At 48.7% G+C, this 19,845-nt stretch overlaps 1 protein-coding gene across 1 annotated transcript in view; it reads right to left on the minus strand.

The window, feature by feature from the left end:
• WDR19 (WD repeat domain 19) overlaps nt 1–19,845 on the minus strand; it is a 637,672-nt gene that overhangs the window by 475,473 nt on the left and 142,354 nt on the right. The gene's annotated exons all lie outside the window — the stretch shown is intronic.

Genomic DNA, 19,845 nt, shown 5'->3' on the forward strand with positions numbered 1-19,845 from the left:
CTTAAGTACTTAAGGATACTCCTGCATACCGTTTGCAAATGCCGGTAAGCAGTATATGCCTTTCTCCAAAGGAAAGGATTAACGCGTATAAACGCATTTGAGTGAACTTTCTTCCTTACCTGCAAAAACTGATAAACGGAAAAGTACTTAACCCATAACAAAGTTCTTGGTGTTTCTAAATTGGTCTTAAGTGTCTTCTTGAGTGCATGTCTCCTCTATTAACTCGGAGGGTGTGAGCAACAAATGCATTAACACCTGTGATAAGCCTGAAGTGCTTGCCCACGCTACCAAAAATTAGAGTTCTGCTTGGAGGCCCAATATGTGTTTCGTCCAGGAGCTGGCAAGTATTTAACCCATACTAAAGTTCTTGGTGTTTCTAAATTGGTCTTGAGTGTCTTCTTGAGTGCATGTCTCATCTATTAACTCGGAGGGTGTGAGCAATAAATGCATTAACACTACCTGTGATAAGCCTGCAGTGCTTGCCCACGCTACCAAAAATGAGAGTTCTGCTTGGAGGCCCAATATGTGTTTCGTCCAGGAGCTGGCACCGTTGAACAAACCTTATATCTTCTCAAAATTTCAGGAAAGTACGTCCAAACTAGGGGGGAGGCCTTACATTTGGCGTTTATGGACATCTCAATAGCTTTTTACTTGGTGGACAGGGAACAGTTATGGCTGTTGATGGGAAAAGCCAGGATTGAACCTGCTTTGATTGATCTTCCTAAAAGACTCAATTGGAATACCAAGGCGAAGATGCATTTTGATAAAAATAAAAAAAGGCGATTGCACCAACCCTTTTTTTATTCCAACAAGGGTGTAAGACAAGGTTGCATCCTTGCTCCTTTTTTATTTCTTTTCGGCATAAATGCTCTAGAGGGAGTTTGGTGGTAAGTGGGATAGATCTACCTAGGATTGGGAACCGTACCGGCGCCGCTTTGCTTCACGTGGATGGCATGGTCTTGACCGCTCGTACAGTAAATAGTCTCCAATTGTTACTTGACATTTTTGCAGACTTTATGGGGGAACACAATCTAATAAAAATCAATCATTCTAAATAGTACTCTATGATTATTGGGCCTGAAAAAGACCAGCACTCGCCCGTATAAGATAGCTGGGTTCTACATCACTAGAGTACATAATTTTAACTATTTGTGGATCCTAATGTCAAGTGATTTAAGTTGAGACAAACCATTGAGTCAAAAAGTAGGTAAATATTGAGAGGGCTATAGATGCAATTTTTAGGTTTTCAAAGCGTCTTAGGCATAAACCGATTAAAGAACTTATTACACTGTATAGGAGCAAATACCTCTCTCAGGGAATTTATGGAGCGGGTGTTTGGGGTTACACTGTGCCAGGAAATCTCCAAGCGATTAAGAACAATTTTCTGTGCAAATTTTTGTTAACGTCTAGGAATATGGCCATCTTGATTACACACCTGGAGTCTGGCCTCCCCTACTTGGGAGATTTAGTCCAGATTGCCCTGTTACTGTTGAGGCTCAAAGTTTGGCATTTGACGTACACTTCTTTTTCCCAACATATAATTGAGGACTGTTTAATGCAAGATCACGCTGTGTCAATTCCTTGGCTGCCATATGTCCATAAGACTGTAACAAATTTAGGATTGCCAAACATCTTTTTCGCCCCAAAGAAATCAATGGAAGTGCAAAAAATAAGGCTAAAACTACAGATTTGTATTATCGCCATCATTATTATTATTATTAAAACTTTTATAGCGCGCTCTATTACCACGGGGTATCCTGGCGCGGTGAGTGATTTAACAGCAAGAGTGATAGATCAAGAGCAGATCTGTTAGAGTGGAGCATTAAACAGATAAGTCTTAAGTTCTTTCTTAAAAACAGTAATGGTCGGAGAGGCTCTAAGGAACAGGGGGAGGGCATTCCAAGCAGAAGCTGCCCTAAATGAAATAGATTGGCCACCCAATCGGGTGTATTTGTATTTGGGAATGGTCAGTTGGCATTGGTTGGCCGATCGTAGGGCACGGTTGGGAGTATAAAATGAGAACCGTTTCTGCAAATACGTCGGTCCCTGGCCATGAGCGGCTCTGAATGCCAACACAAGAATTTTAAACAAGATTCGGTGTGGCACTGGGAGCCAATGCAGACTTCGTAAGTGGCTCCGCACGCTCGACCTCCTGGGAAGAGAGAAAAGCAGACGTACTGCAGCGTTTTGTATCACCTGAAGGCGATGAACCATGTACGCAGGCAAGCCACTAAATAAGGCATTAGCGTAATCGAGCCGAGACAAAATCAGGGCTCGAAGAACAGTCTCCTTGGCTGCCCTGGGAAGAAGAGGGAAGCATCTTCTCAAGGCTCGCAAGGTACCAAAGCAGATGCCGGTCAATTTTTTAATATGGTCCGAGAACTTCAGGTCCTGACCGAACCAGACCCCCAAGTTCTTAGCTGGGCCTCCCATCGCACTAGGGCAGGGCAGGTCCGGGGGCCAAATCTGGTCCTTGAAGTTGTCAGGGAAAGAGCCAAAGAACAGGACCTCGGACTTGTCTTCGTTGCACTTAAGTTGAACTTGTGCAAGCCACCGAAAAACTTCCGACAAACAATGCTGGACTGCTGATGGATCGGACACACCCTTAGGCCAGGTGAATAGCAGCTGTGTGTCGTCTGCGTAGGCTATTATCTTGGCTCCCAGCTGTTCCGCCAGATAAAGTAAGGGGGTCATATAAACGTTAAACAATAAAGGGCTTAACGTAGAACCCTGCGGAACTCCAGTTGTCAGTCTCTTCGGGGCCGAAGAGTAGGGGGGCATCCAGACCTGTTGAGTTCTGTCGCTCAAAAACGATGACAACCAATCAAGGGCCAACCCTGAAATGCCGACGGCTCGCAGTCTTGCAATAAGCAAGGCATGGTGCACCGTATCGTAGGCGGCAGAGAGGTCCAGTAGAATCAGGACCGCTCTGCCACCCCCGTCCAAGCACTCTCGAACTGCCTCCGAGACCTCGACTAGTGCTGTCTCGGTACTGTAGGCTGCTCTAAACCCTGACTGAGCAGGGTGTAGGGCGTGAGAGGACTCGATGAAACTATCCAGCTGTTTGAAAACCACCTTCTCGCACACCTTCGCCAGAGCTGGCAGCAATGAGATGGGCCGATAGCTCGATGGCATTGATGGGTCTAGACCAGCCTTTTTTAACAGAGGGAGCAGTTTTGCCTCCTTCCAACTTCTCAGAATCAAGGCTGTGGAAAGGGAGAGGTTGGTGATCTGAGTCATCAAAAGAGAATTAAAAAAAAATCAAAAGTAGATGGTCCTGAACCTTATCTTTTTTGTGTTCAGAATTCTGAACACAGGTTTTACTTGACCTGTCTGCGATTTTTGGCAGCCTACCCTGAGCAAGGCACATAGTTTCACACCCTTCCCATTCGCACTTGAGATGGCAGCTCTAATCAATCGCTTGCAAATTTTATTTTGTTTGTGGCTTTTATCTCTGTCCCAGATTGCGCCTTTTGCAGCCATTGCTGTGCTCTTTTGGCTTCTATTTTTATCTTTTATCTACTATTTATTTATGATATTAAATTGTTTTTTAAAATGCTTTATGTGCATCTTTTTTTTTTTTTGAAAATCTTTTTATTAGCAAAGTTGTAGAGCAACAATAGTATATAGAGATGTTTATACAATACTAATGTTAAGCACCGTCGCACATGTATGCGGTTGCTCAAAGCAAATATACAAGCTTGGTAACTTCGATTTTTCATTTTGTCGATGAAACATTACAACTAACAAACCCCATTCATTCTCGATCCCACCCTCCACCCTGCGAGTTCCCACCCTTCACTCTCTAAACAGGTATATGATCTAAATATCGCTATGCGGGTCATACTCTAGTCATTACACATAGTTAAGGTCAATACAGAGTCCGGTTAGGTAGCGGAATGCGACAGACGGGTTCGATCTACCCGTGTTACCTCATAGTGCACCGCAGGTATTGTTCGAGGCAGTGCATATGAGAATGAGTATGGGCGAATCCGCACCCCAACTGGCTATTCACTAATATCCTCTTCATCGCTGTCATTACCAGCCTCAAACACCCCCAAAGTGTCAAACCATTCCAGTGAGATAGGTGTTTTGCGGAGGCCCCTACTCTCTTCCCTTTGCAGTGCCTCGCCTTCAGCCTTACCCCAACGTACAACTTCCGCCCTCCACAGGTCAGGGTTGGGCGGTTTCGATGACTTCCACCGTATCGTGATGGCACGCTTAGCCAGCAACAGGGCCAGATCCGAGAAGCGCGCCGCCACGGTCCTGGTGCGGGTCGATGGACCTAGCCCTAGGAGCATGTGTTCAAGCGTAGGTGATCGGGTCAATGTACCAGCCTTCTCAAGCGAGCCATGGACAGTAGTCCAGAAATACCCCAATTTGGGGCATTGCCACATCATGTGTATCAGAGATGCGTCGTCTGCATCACATCGGGGGCAGTTGCTCTTGGATGCAGGGAACATCATATGCAGGCGGTGTGGTGTTAGGTAAGCTCTATGCAGCAACATCAGTTGTATGAACTTGTACTTGGGATTTCTAGCTACCTTTCTGGGGAATTGCAGTATGCGCTCCCACTCCTTATCCCTTAATGGCCTCCCAATATCCGCCTCCCAAGTCGCCCTTAGTGGTGCTAGTGTAAGCGCCCTCCCCGCTTTAATGCTAACAGTGAGCCACTTAGTTAGATGGCCGCCCGTCCCCATGAGGTAAAGCATTGTGACTAGGGGATTTGCAGTAGGCTCCTGTCCGTCGGGTGACCAGCTGCGCAAGATATAGTGTCGGAGACCGGCATGCAGGAGAAAGGAGCCGCCGGGTACGCCCTGCGTGGTTCTGAAGTCTGCGAAGGACAACAAGTGCCCCTCCGCAAACAGGTCACCCACATGTGTCACACCCGCGTCATGCCAGGGCTCCAGTAGAGTCGTTGTAAGTGTGCCCGGGCCCAGTGGTATGCCCAAGAGTGGTATTGTGGGGGCATAAGGTGTCCCTGTGGATGTATATTTCAATGCCCTTCGCCAAAGTGTGATCGCCAGTTTGAGTAATGGCGTAGTGTTTCTAGGTAGATCCGATCCAGGCAGGAGCAAGATATGTAACTTCCCCTTAGCATGGTCCTCTTGGGTCAGATTAATCTCATGAAGATTGCGGCCCGCCACCCAGTAAGCCAACCATTGTAGCTGGCATGCATAATGATAAGCCCTAAAGTCCGGTAGGCCCATGCCTCCGGAGTTGGAGGGAAGCTGCAACTTAGCCAGTCCTATTCGCCTGCGGCCATGTCCCCACACAAGTTCTGTGAGCAGGGAGTCGAGGGTCTTGAATGTTACTGCTGGGACCTGGAACGGCAAGTTGGTAAAGTAGTAGATAAGTCGGGGCAACATCACCATCTTGGAAATCGCCACTCTGCCGGGTATGGAGAGCGGCAATGTAAGCCAAAATTGAACTTGAGACTTCAGCGCTCTAATGGCCCTCCCCAGGTTGCCGTCTATCATCATGCTCGCCTCTCTATATATCTGTATTCCCAGGTAACGGAAGGTGGTTTCCGCCATCTGGAATTCATGTGGGGCAAAAGACAGGGGGGTCGAATCACCCGCAGCCACGAAGGCGAAACCGTAGGACTTAGACTCGCTGATGGTGAGGCCAGATATTTCTCGAAAATCCTCAAAAACCTGGGAGACTGGGCCCAGCTCACCCCTCAAATCTCGGAGATATAATATGATATCGTCCGCGTATGCAGAGACAATGTGGTCCGTACCATGCCACCGTATACCGTAATGGGGGGCTAACAGCCTAAGTCTGCAGAGCAATGGCTCGAGGGCAAGAACGAAGAGGAGAGGGGAAAGTGGGCAGCCCTGCCTGGTGCCTCTGGCAATGGCCATGGGGCCCGAGATTTGGTTGGAAGTGCGTACCCTCGCCGTGGGGATTGTGTATAATAATCTGACCCAAGCGAGGAATTCCGGCGGGATCCCATATTTTGATAATGTGGCAAACATATAGTCCCATCTCAGGGAATCAAAAGCCTGTTTTAAGTCCAGAGAGATGCACCCCTCGGTGCCCACGCCCGCATCGTTCCCAAGCATGAGCTGGGCCAATCGCCGAAGGTTCATGGCCGTATTACGGCCTGTGACAAAGCCGCATTGATCCTGGTGAACCAAATGTGGCACATATTGTACGAGCCTTGATGCCAGTATCTTGCTCAGAATTTTTGAGTCAGTATTAAGAAGGGACAGGGGTCTGTAATCGGCCAACTGCAGACCTTCTTTGGCCGGTTTTAAGAGGGACGTAATCAGAGCTTGCATGGTTGATTGTGGTAGAGAGGCTGTGCGTAGAGCTTCCAGATAAACAATGTGTAGTCGCGGGGCCAGGAGGTCCATGTAAGTGGCGTAGAAGTCGGTTGGCAGGCCATCCGTTCCCGGGGCCTTACCCTTAGGGAGGGTTCTGATTGCCTGTCTGATTTCTGCCAATGTTATGGCACGCTTCAAGTCTTTATTCTGATCTGCAGTAAGCTGCGGGAGAACCAGATCCGCCATGAAGGTCACTAATGCGGGTTCGGACAGGGGTAGTGGGGGGCCATATAGCGCGGTATAGTAGTCCTTAAATGCTGTATTAATCCCTACTTGGGTAGTAGCCAGCTGGCCCGAGCGGTCCAAGATCCGCAGAATGGGTTGGCTGATCGGGGAGTCCCGCAGGATGCGGGCAAGTAGGGGGCCGGCCCGGTCGGCCTGAGTGTGCTGCCTATTCGTGTACTCCCTATAGTCAATAACTCGCAGCTCCTCCAGCAGCTCTGCATGTCTAATACGTGCCTCCTGCAGTGGGGGAAAGGGAGCGTTGGTACCCGCTGCCTCGTTCTCTAAGGATGCAAGTGAGCCCTCCACCTCCTTAAGCTGGCTAAGTACCTCCCGTTTCCTTCCCACCCTAGTAGTCATAGCAGCCCCCCTCAGACATATTTTGAAAGCGTCCCATTCTATCTGCCGGGAGCTAGCCGTGCCCGCATTCGTGGAGAAGTAGGTATCGATAGTGTCGGAGAGGGAGGACCGGAAAACCGAGTCCTCAAGGAGGTCAGGGTTTAATCGCCAGGTTGGTATGGGGGCTAGCCTCCTACCCCACTGCCATGTAATTTCCACGGGGCTATGGTCTGAGAACGTTTTCCCCATGTGCTGTGTTTGGACAATCAATGCAGTAAGGGATCTTGAGCAGAAAATATGATCGATTCTGGTGTGAAGCTGGTGGGGAGGGGAGAAAAAGGTGTATTCCCTGTCCATGGGGTGAATGCTACGCCACACATCTGCCAGGTCCCAACCCTCAGCCCAACTCGCAAGCGCAGCAGCCTGTTTCCTGCTCTCAGTAGCCAGTAAGGGGGGGTGTGACCTATCCAGTAGAACATCAAGTACAGCATTAAAATCTCCCCCTATTACCCAGCGAAGGTCAGCCCAGTCTGCAAGCACCCCGTTGACACTGGACAGAAATTCCAACTGGTTCGTATTAGGCGAGTACATGCACCCCACAACAACTTCCTCCCCATCCAACAGACCCCTCACAAACACATAGCGACCCTCCTTATCAACCCGTTGCTCCAACAACTGGAAAGGAAGAGACCCACGCATCCAAATTGCCGCTCCCCTTGAGAATGCGGAATATGAGGTGGCATAGAGCTGTCCTCTCCACTTCTTTCGCAATTTCACCGCCTCAGCAGCGTTCAAATGTGTCTCCTGTAAACAGGCAATTTGTGTCCCTCTCCGGTTGAGTTGTGCAAGGATTCTATGACGTTTATGCACTGATCCCAAGCCACGAACATTCCAGGTGCACAAGTGGTAATTGTTAAGAGGTCCCATTCCCATCTGTGCGGTGTGGCAAGGTGTAACAACTGGGCGACCCCACATGTTCTGCTGTGCTAAAATTGAAGAGTGTCTCGCAAACAATAAACCCCCAAACAAAAAGGTCCCTGAGCCAACGTACCCAGGAGCCAAACCATGGTGTCCAACGTGGGCACAACACAGTCAAGTACGTGTGCATACCGGGGGGTGGTGGACCTCCGACGGTTGGCACTGAACTGTCTGCGTGGGCGTGAGAGCCCACAATATGATGGATCCCTGCACACTCAACCCACCATATGCGAGGGAGGGGATTTGACATACGTTACCACTTGGAGAGGAGTAATCGTGTCGTGGCTCAGAACTCCGCTGCCATCTGTGCCGTGATCTTCGGGAAAAGTTGCAGGCTGTCAACTGAACCAGACACCTCAGTATGAGTGTCAGTGGTAACGGTGAGTCTGTCTCCGGTTGCTCCCGCGTCGTGGGCAGCCAGGGCCGCCTCAGTGAGACGCTGATGTGTGGATGATGACGTGTGGTCTGGCGCCTGTTGTCCGAGAGTATGCGCCGCCCCCGATGCTCCATGAGATGAGCGATGTCCAGGGCTGTGAGCGTCGTTCCGTCGGTCCGGCGAGCCCCTACTGGCGTTGCTGCGGTGGTCTGTGAACTGGTCCTGCGACGTCGGCGGAGTCAGGGCGACCTCCATCCATTCAGACGCTTCCTCAGGCGAGTCAAAGAAGTGGGACTTGTTGTTATGCAGGATTTTTAGCCGAGCAGGGAACAAAAGGGCATATTTCATGTTCCTGTCACGCAGTCTGCGCTTCACCCCCATGAAGGTGGACCTGGCTCGCTGTACAGTGGGCGTGAAATCAGGGTAGACCGAGATGGTCTTGTCCTCGAAGTGTATCGGCGCTTCCTCCCTGGCCGCCCGAAGGACAGTGTCACGATCTTTGAAATGGAGGAGACGAGCGATCAGTGGGCGCGGGGGTGCCCCAGATAGTGGGGGCCGTGATGGCATCCTATGCGCCCTCTCTACACTGTAGAGAGCGGTGAGATCTCTCTGGCCCACCAGCTTCCTAAGCCAATCCTCCACAAACTGCGTGGGGTCTCTCCCCTCGCTTCTCTCCGGAATGCCCAGGATGCGGACGTTGTTGCGGCGGGCCCGTCCTTCCGCCTCATCCACTCTTCCCCACAGCTGCTTCAGTTGCTTCTCCACGTTTTCTAGTTTCGCGGAGTGTTCCGTTTGCTGCGGGATAATGTCGTCTAGCGCTATTTTCTGCTCCGCCACTCGATCCGCCAATTTGTTGTGGTCCGCTTTAAGTAAGGATAGGCCGGTCGCCATATTGTCCATGCGCAATTCGAGCGCTTCGCGCGTCGCGCGTATTTCAGTCAGGATCAGATCTAGCTTGGCGTCTTGAGTTCCCTTACCGGTCGGCGGGATGATGTCCATACTGGAGGAGGCCAGTGGGTCCTCCGAACCGGTGGACTGCATGTCCGTTCGGGTGCTCTGGTCCTGACGTTTGCTCTTCGTCCTGCCCATAGACCTTGTCAGCAGGGTGGCGTTGTAGTAGAGGCAGCAGCCCGCCTTTTTCCCTTTAAATGTACGGCAGTTGTTATGGCCTGTCCACCCTGTACTGCAAAGAGGTAGAGGCAGTGTTGGCAAGGGTGATGTAGGATACCCAGATGAGGCGTCAACCAAGGATGAGTCGGTGCGTCGCCTGTGCCCTGGTGAGGTTCGCGTAGGTGACAAGGGTGATGGGAACCAGTGCGCTTCAAAGTGAATGTATCGTGTCTGAGAGCGCAATGATGTCTGGGCTGCAGCGCTGCATGAAGGCGTCAATGCGCGAGGCACACCACCTCTCCACAGTCCCCCTCCTCCGTGTGCTGCCGGTTTCCAATGTCCGCCACCCTGTTTTCACGTGGCCTGAGTGAGTAGGGGTTCATGAGGCACCACTTACCCCAACGTGGTGACAAGATGGCGCCAGAGCGTTGTTGATGCCAGCCAGGTCCTCTCCTCGACTCCGGGATTCCGTGCGTGACAATGCTGGTTTGCGGCGCAGGCTATGCCGTGTGTGTCGCCCGTCCCGAGTTCTCGGACCCAGCGGTGGCAGCGCCGGGGCCCCGGCGGGTTACGGGGGACTGCACGAAGACGCTCCTGCGTTTCGGTGGGGCTGCGCAGCAGCGCGGGCAGCCCGTGTATCATAAGCCGAGGGAGGGGGGGCAACAGAGCCTCGGTAGGGGGTGTGGGCACCTTGCCTCACCCCGCGTCCCTGGTCGGCAAAGCGGCCGCAGCCCGATCCTGGGTCCCGATTGGGCCACGAAGGGGTATGTGGGTAGGCCGGCCAGGTCGAGCACGCGAGACCGGGGCTTCACTTTGCGCAGCAGGCCGTAGCAGGGTCCGTCGGCCGAACTTCCCACAGGAGCGGTTCCAGACGGGCAACGTGGCACCGTTACACGCCGCTCGACCCCGGAGACAATCTAGGCATGAAGCAGGTGGATTGCAGGCAGGGGATCATAGGATAATTTAGCTAGTGTTCAGGGCACAGGACGGAGCTGGCAAACTACACGTCCACCATCAACAGCTCCAGGCCACGCCCCATGCTTTATGTGCATCTTAACTATTGAATTATGTATGTGTTGCTTTTGTCTTTTATGGCTTTGTGCCAAATAAAGCTTTTGACTGACTGACTGAGAGCATTTGGGATAATTAAGTTAAGCCTTGTAAGCCAATAAGGGTTGTCTGGGCGCTCTAGTATACTTCATGTTGGTATATTACATAAAAATCCAGCTTCATATACTTACATCATGAACAGTTGTAGTCTATACAAGCAGGAACTTTTCTTCAATCAAATCATCCAAGCATTTTTGTGTAGGAAAATATGGTGAGATTGAAGACTTCTTGTCTTAGTAATGTTAGGAAGATAAACCAGTAAACACTCTTTATTTGTAAGGTCTGTCCTCCAGCTAGATCTTTTCATGCAGTATAGTTGGGAGTTTGAAAAAAGCCCTCACAACTGACTCCAATAAAGCGTGGTCCCACATGGCATAATAATAAACTCTAAACTAATAGCCTGCAACTGGATCCTGATTGGCAAAAGCCTAATTTAACCAGATTATTCCAGTATTGTTCTAGGATTACTCAATCAGTTGCTGCGTACACATCGTTTCATATACAATTTACTTGATAGGTCCCCGGTGATTTCCATGTCTTTCGATGTGTCCCATATGTATCTCAAAAGAGAAATACACAAAAGATGTGGGATTGTATAACCTTTTGTCACACCATGTGCCAAGCAATTTATCACAAGTCTTCACAGTAATGCTCAGTTAGATTGAATTATGAATTCTTACAGACTTCACATTATGACATGTTTCTGTTGTAGTTGACTCTGAATGAGCCTTTGGGTTGGCGTAAGGAGACACTTGCAAACTCATTAGTACAGATATACATGTCTTTTCATTCGTTCTTCACATCAGATCAAAAACTACAAACACCCAACAGTTCAGAAAGACCTCATACACCTAGGGCCATATGTATGATCACTACAAATTTAGGTGTCCAAACTCTCTGACTTCAGGAGCCAGATTGTTAGGTTGAGCTCCTTGGGGTTTGGGTGTCTGATTTCTCCATGGTTCTGAGGAGGAAGGCTGGAATTGAGGTGCAGCTTTTGATGTGGAATCACTGATAGTTCTAACAGTGTGGTTAACCATGGATGACAAGCCCATGTGGAAGCAACTAAAATCAGTGTGAGTGATGTTTGCCTGAACCAGAAACGGAAGGAAAGGAAGAGGCGGAAAAGCATAAGGATATACCCATGACCAGTTCATCCATACAGCATTGTCTTTGGATAGAGGCTGTGGAAACCTGGAGGCAATGTTTGGGCATTTTGAGTTGTCAGCTGTGGGGAACAGATCTATTTGTGGGAATCCCCATTATTGGAAGTAGGGAACAGAACCTGTGAATGAAGTTCCCATTTGCTTTTTTGTTGCTGCATCATGCTGAGGAGGTCGGCAATTTGATTGTTCGCGCCTGGGAGTTGAATTGAGAACATGAATACTGGGATGAATTGCCCAACGCCAAGTGGTCTGAGAGAGGCGTGGCAGTTGTAGAGAATGTGTCCCCACCTGTTTTTGTACATGTAGATGTAAATGTATTTGAGCTTATATAGTGCACAGGTACCCACAGTGGGTTTCCCGGCGCTTGCTTCGGGAACCCGTCCTGGTATTCCCCTGTGAGATAACCCCGGCAGGGTATCCACAAGGTGAAAGCCAGGCATCCCGCCGCGAGGGGCCGTTGTGGAGATTAAGCAAGCTATTGCCCAGAGTCGCAGAGTGTGAACCCGTGAGTCGAGGAGGCACCGGAGCGAGAATTATCGAGTCCGTGGAATTTTTGAGCCCAAGACCCGCCGAGGCGGGGAATTGAACCCTGGTCCAGGGCCGATCTCAGCTTCCGGGTCTGCCACCTCTAACCCCTGAGCCACACTTCTCCACATAGTACATGGCAGTCATATTGTCCTTGCAGACTAGGACAACTTTCCCTATGTGGTGAGGTTAAACGCTTTTAGTGCTAGATACACAGCTAGAAGCTCTAGGGAGTTGATGTGGAGATTTTTGTGCTTGTTGTCCCATAGACCCTAAATTGTTAGAATCCGTAGATGGGCACTCCAACCTGTGAGAGATAGTACGATCTGTGGAACAGGGTCGATGAAGGGCAGAGAGCGATGGGTGTGGCTGTCTACCAATACTAGATCAGTTAACTGACCCTGTGATTGATTCCACAGACGTGCTCAGCATTCCTATAGGGGACGAATGAGTAATCCTGCATGAGGCACTCCTGCGATGCATGATGCCATCATCCCAGTAGCTTCATAAAAGTCCTGACTGTTAAGTATTTGTTGGTTTGAAATTGTAGTAACAGAGTTTGAAGATTTCGAACCCTGGCTGCATTGGGAGAGGCTAGAACTGTGTGACTGTTTAGAGTCGCTCCCAGATAGGACTGTATTTTTGAGGGTTGAATATCGACTTTTGCATATTGACTGTAAATCCCACTTGATGGAGATGGTGTCCGAGTGTGTTGCAACCACTTTTGCTGTGTGCTGGCTTTAATGAGCCAATCGTATGGATATGAGAAGACATGAATTTGTTGTCTTCTGAGATGTGCTGCTACTACTGCTAGACGTTTTGTGAACTATCTGGGGGTAGTAGTAACTCCAATGGGAGTACTTAGAACTGATAATGATTTCCTACTATCACAAATCTGAGATATTTGCCATGTGCTGGGTTAACAGGAATGTGGAAATATGCGTCTTTTAAGTCTAGTGTGGACATACAGTCACCTAGCTGTGTGGACAGAAAGTCGCCTAGCTGTAGAAGTGGGAGCACTTCCTGAAGCGTAACCATATGGAAATGTTCTGACAGTATGTACAGCTTTAAAATGCTTCTGTCTACTATTGGTCTTAGGGACCCGGCATTTTGGGAATTCGGAAGTACAGTGATTAAACACCTGACACTTAGTGTTGTAATGGAACTGGTTCTGAAGCTTCTTTTATTAAAAGAGCTTGTACTTCTTGTTTGAGGAGCTGTAGGTGCTGTAACGAACGTTTGTGAATGCGAGGTGGAATATTGGAAGGATTGCTGGTAAGCTCCAGGCAATAACCATGTTGGATAATATCTAATACCTATTTGTCAGATGTTAATGATTGCCAAATGGGAAAAAAATTGTTGAAGTCTTCCCCCAACAGGTGTAAACTGATTGATGGGAATTATAGGCAAGTGACTGCTTATTGGGAGATGGGGAGGTACGTTTTGGTGTGCCTTTATCTCTACCCTTGAAATTGTTTCCTCTGTTCCCACCTCTATAGAAACCTCTAGATGGAGAGGGTTGAGTGTTAGATTTATATGAAGAGGCAATAGGGTCTGAGGAATTACCTTTGGATCCTCATCTATAGAATAAACGACAAAAGGAGCATCTGGTAGATGGAGACTGAATTGCTCCCATAAATTTTGCTACCTGTGTGTCATTTTTAATTTTTTCGAGTGCCTCATCTACTTGAGGTCCAAAAATGTGTTCTTTGTCAAAAGGAATATTGACAATAGATTGTTGAACCTCCAGTTTAAACCCAAACTCCATGCATGTCGTCTAAGGAGAATGCTGGTGTTAAATCCACTTACTGCAGTGTCAGCAGCATTTAGAGCACATCTTATGGAGGAATTAGAGCACATCTAATGGAAGAATTAGATATTAGTTTACGTTCTACGTTAAATTCTGTGCACTCTTTTTATGCTCATCTGGGAGATATTGGAGCAGGTCTTCCATTTCGTCCCAGTGGGCCCTATCATGTAGGGCTAATAAGCCTTGTGTGTTGGCAATTCGCCATTGTTTAGTGGATTCACCAGCTACTCTTTTACCAGATGCATCTATTAATGTAAACTCCTTATCTGGAGGACGTGCATCTGCTGAAGTCTTTTGAATTTGCTCTTTGAGAGCATTAGATACTACTACAGAATCTAAAGGTAATTATCCCTTAATAAAAATGGGATCAGATGGTGGAAGTTTGTATTTTTTATCAACCCTAGGTGTGAATACACGTGCACGTACAGGGTCTTTAAATATTTATATGGCATGCCTCATCATGCCTTTTAACATAGGCAAACTTTGACTTTTTCTATGTGTCTAACCTAGTGTCTTAAACAAAAAGTCTTCTTCTAAAGACTCTTTGTATAATGTAACCCAATGGTAAGATGCTGCCCTGGAAATCAACTCCTGATATGCTACGTGGTCATCAGGAGGTGATGGTTTTGCAGGATATAAATCAGGGTCATTATCCATTGGTGGATCGATATTATATGAAAAATGTCAATGTGCTGTTCCTAATTGTGAAGGAATGTTCAGGTCTGTTATAGAGTGCCCTCACACACCCCGGAGGATGTCATGCTTCATCATTGGACCTGCTCCTCGTCAGGCCGGCGCTGCAATGCATGACGGGCACAAGCGAAGGGGCTCTTTAGCGGATATCTTTTTTTGATGAAGCCGTTGGGTGTGTGAGGGTATGTGGACAAGGTAGCGTGGTGAGTGTGCAGTGTAGTTTGAAATAGGTCTAGTACTGCCCTTGTCATTAACTTTATTTTGGGTGTGCACTAACCTAACTCAAAACTGTGAGCCCTACCTGGAAACAATGATCCTGCAGGATCTTTCTGGTGCAAGTATTCAACATGTTTCATGCCTAAAAAAGCCCCAAGCGGGTCTGGTGGCAATTCATCAGGACCATGGTAAAAAGGAGAAGGTGATCTTGACTCTTACACTACTGCAAAGCTGGTTCTGGACGTCACAATGTAACCAGCGTTGCTGTTTTTCACCAGGTCGATTGGCCTGGAGTTCTGAGACCGGAAATGAGAGTGGTAAGGATGCAAAGTTTTAAAAACAATGAAACGTGGTTGTGATGTTGGGTAAGCCCATATGGGTCTCACCGACCTCCTAGTGAGAGGAAAAAGTGATGATTAGACTAGTCCCTCGTGATCGATATTTTAGTCATCCCATGGGTCTGTTGGTAGTAGACTATTGTCATTTTCATCATTCCCCATATCGTGCTGCATGTGTGGAGAAACCTGAGGTGTTATGTGTTCAGGATCTGAGCCTGGTAATGGTGGTAGTGGTGAAGATGGTGGAGGGGATTAAGGATTAGGGTAGATGGGACTTGCAGCCATGTTCTTCTTCTTTTTTTAGAGGAATTTTGTAGCTAGTGCCCTCTGAGATAATCTTTCTTTTGGAAGGTGTCACAACTTTAGCTAATGTATGTCCAGTGTCTGGGTTAATATACATTTTCTTTTGCTTAGGGTCCAGATTCTCCTTCATAATGCCCAGGATAGGTTCCGGAGGCTTTTGAAGGGTATCTTTTAATTTCGGTGCCAAAAGTTTTGGTGCCTAACCGGACTTGTCCTTTTTGTCTTTCACAGCCGATGGTTTCGGTTCTAAAGATGTCTTTTATCGACTGAGTGCTGAGTCGGAAGGCTTGACTGACTGTTTTGGTGCCGAGCCTGAGGACGGGGTGTTGGAAGCAGAGTATCAGTGCTGACCATGGCCAGAAGGCAGTGGTGGTGCCAATGCCTTTGGATTAATCGAAGAGAGTTTGAGGGGAAAGAGGCTTTGTTACTCATTGCACCATGTCTTGGTGTAACGTCTTCGGATTCTAACTCAACTTTCAGGTCGGAGTCCGATTCTTGTATGGAGAAGACCTCCTCCTCTTCTGCCACCGACCCCTCCATCTCTTCATGTTCGGTGTCGCCCCTGAAGATATCTGGAGTTCAATGTTTTGTAGCTGCATGTCCCTTTGTCGAGCCCGACGATCTGGCAAAGTCTTATCCGATCGGAACGATCAACAAGTATCGCAATCCGCTTCTTTGTGCTCCGTGAAAGGCACAAGTTGCAGACTTTATGCAGGCCGGTGCGCTGGTACTTGGAGTGGCATTGAGGACAGAATTGAAGAAGAGTCCATTCCATCAGCAGAAAACTGGCTAAGACGGAACAGAGTGGAAGTCAACTGACGAGTCTAGGACCGAAGGCTGCCCACGATGTCGTCTCGATCGAAGATGGAGAATGTTCTGATTTATTCGATACACGGAGAATAGTGAAACGCATACGTGAACAATGCCGATGAGGGTACAGTGGATTGCGCACTGAGAAGAACCTGAAGGACGTTATCAGACCGGAGCACCACAATTCACGTCTGAAAGCGATGGTAGAAAGAAAACAATCTAACAATGGAGGTGATGCCCATGTGCAATATCACTGAAAGGAGGAGTCACCTTACCTCGTAACTGGAAAAGACTTCTTTGAAGAAAAACAACTAGCAAACTTCCAGACCCAACACTAGATGGCAATTGTATGTATGCACACATGCCTCGGAGGGCGAAGAAGGAACTACAGGGCGGGGGATAAAGGCGAAGAAGGGATTTGGCTGGTGTGATCCACTGGGGACGTTCACCATTGCAGTACTGTTACCCACAGAGGGGAGAGACCCACCAGGTGTGAATCAGAAAGGAGTGGGCGGCACTGCCCGGTACAGACAAACCGATACAAAAGGGGATGATGGACTGAGCGTTTGAGCAAATAAAACACTCACCCCCAGTCAACTTATCTGGGTTTAATCCATCACCATTCTTTAGCTCACTCAGCCACCCCAGTTCAGACATGGCCAAATGCAAATCAGTCTGACCCTGTGCCTCATGGGAAAAGTCCAGCCCGAACTGCCAAGCCATGTCTTCCCTGGACCGGAAACAAGCATCCTGGGACCGGTTTCGGATTCATAATCCTCATCAGCCAGGCTATCTTGAATCCAGTGGCCAAGTGAGCAAGGGACTTACGTCTGAGCACACCCTGCCAACTTAGGGCGAACAAAGCGATACAAAAGGGGATGATGGACGGAGCGTTTGAGCAAATAAAACACTCCAGTCCAGTGAAGACATGGCTTGGCAGTTCAGACTGGACTGTTCCCATGAGGCACAGGGTCAGACTGATTTGCATATGGCCATGTCTGAACTGGGGTGGCTGAGTGAGCTAAAGAATGGTGATGGATTAAACCCAGATCAGTTGACTGGGGGTGAGTGTTTGATTTGCTCAAACGCTCCGTCCATCATCCCCTTTTGTATCGTTCGGTACAGACAAACGGCATAGTGCAGTTGGGACTGTGAGGAGCCCAGCATTGGGTTGTGAGGCATGTGAAGAGGTGCTGTGGAAGATCGCAGCTGCATGGAAGACTCCGTATGCATGCAGGAGACACGGAGGACATGTGGTTCAGCTGTAGCCTCTCTCTAACCGGCCACTAGCACCTATGGAGTGACAATGCAACAATAATCGCCCAGATCAAGTAGCTCAATGCCTCCTGGGAGAGACCATTGATACCCCTGCTGGGGTGATTTACCCAAAGGGTCACTAGGTGTTATTCCTGAACACGCCCAGACGCGCACTAAGCTACGGTGACAGCAGATGGGCGGGCCTTCGCTGGTGGCTCTATCAAATTTGCTAGGCCACTATTGGGAGCTGGACTGTGGAAGGTGCCATTGGTGAAGTGAGTGTCTGCATATATACTAGTCGACCCATGTGTGGGAGAACTATGTTTGGATTGCCCTACTAGAGGTGCGCGGTTGCGCGGCATATATTGCCACGGTTGCCCTCCTGTGGAGCTTAGTCCAAAGAGCAGATCTTGGGGCCGATCTGAGGTTGACTCATATCCAGTAGCGGTACGTGGGTGCCACAACACCATCCTCCCTATTCTCCCCGTTCTTCACCATAGAAAGGGCTCATCGCATTCCAGGCAGGATACCTGCCCCAGGCGCAGCAGCAAGGCCGCTTATCTTCAAAATGCTACATTACAGAGATCGAGATATGATCCTACAGAAAACCAGGAAATTGACTGAGGTAAAATTTGAAAACATAAGGGTTTCGCTCTTCCCGGACTACACAATCAAAGTCCAGAGACGACGGGGATCTTTCCTGCAAGTCAAGTAGAAGCTTCGGCAGCAGGACATCTCGTATTCACTGCTCTTTCCAGCAAAATTGTGAGTGATCTCTACTGGGAAAACTAGATTTTCTGTAACGCCTCAGGACGTCTGGGACAGGCTGGAAACGACAGGTCAGTTCTCGGGGCCACGCCGAGCTGGCCTCACAGGCACCAGAAGAGGTACTGCTAGTGAATGGAATCGTCGTTGAGGCCCTAGATGACAAAGCTGCACCCTTCTAGCAGCACCAAGACCAGACCAAGTACAGCAAGAGAGACAGAAAGCGGTTCAAGCGGAGGAGCAATTGAATGAAGAGGTGGAAGCAGTCAGTAAAGAAGGCACCCCACCTCACTCTTCTGAAGATGAAGGCTCGTCCGCAGCCGGGCTATCTGTTGCTGTGTCATTACTGCTGCCCGATGTCACACACAGACTGCAGATGGTATTGTATGATAACTGGGGGGGGGAATGTTTGTACTACGAGCAATACTACAGTACTTCAGCTAGTGGACGCTTAGTACAGGTACATTGACTCTGTAGTACATCTTTTGTGTGATGACCATGGAGTATTGTGTCTAGGATCACAGGTGGAGCTTGGGGGTTACTATTTGTTACATATATCCTTATACGCATAGACATGCTTCATCTGGGGATAGTGCAATGTTCTGTCCCAGAGGACCTCACATCCCTCCTTTTTTTTGTTGTAAGGGTTTGGGTAGCGACTGATGTTTGTAGGAGCCACTCTTATAATGTTTTTGTTTTGCCCTGTTGGCACCCTTACTTTTTCATTAGTCAAAGGGGTCCTTTTGAAGGCAAGGGGTGATAGCTTAATGCACCGCTGCCTAACACATACACCTGCATGCAGGGTCCAGCTTACCGCTTATTGATGCATAGTGTAGAACCACGATGAAAGACACAATTCTCACTTTGAATGTACAGGGGCTTCGTACACATTCTCGTAGGTACGCAGTCTACTCTTACCGGAAAAGACATAATGTGCGTATTCTCCTCCTACAGGGGATGCATTTAAAATAAAGCAAACACAATGAGATGATGGAAGGAGCGCTGAAACTTTTCAGACACTCCCCCCCAGTCACAGATCTGGGTTGAATCCATCATCGTTCTTTAGCTCACTTCACCACCCCAATTCAGACATAGCTATATGCAAATCAGTCTTGAACGATGATGGATTCAACCCAGATCTGTGACTCGGGGTAAGTGTCTGAAAATTTTCAGCACCCAGTCCATCATCTTCTTGTGTTTGCTTTGTTCACCCTAAGTTGGCAGGGTATGCCAAGACATGGGTCCCTTGCTCACTTTGCCACTGGATTCAAGCTAGCCTGGCTGATGAGGGCTGTTAGCCCGAAACCGGCCCCCGAATGCTTGTTTCCGGTCCAGGGAAGACATGGCTTGGCAGTTCCAGCTGGACTGTTCCCATGAGGCACAGGGTCAGATTGATTTGCATATGGCCATGTCTGAACTGGGGTGGCAGAGTGGGCTAAAGAACGGTGATGGATTAAACCCAGATCTGTTGACTGGGTGTGAGTGTTTGATTGGT

This window comes from Lissotriton vulgaris, chromosome 3_2, assembly GCF_964263255.1.
Source record: "Lissotriton vulgaris chromosome 3_2, aLisVul1.2, whole genome shotgun sequence".
NCBI lineage: Eukaryota > Metazoa > Chordata > Amphibia > Caudata > Salamandridae > Lissotriton > Lissotriton vulgaris.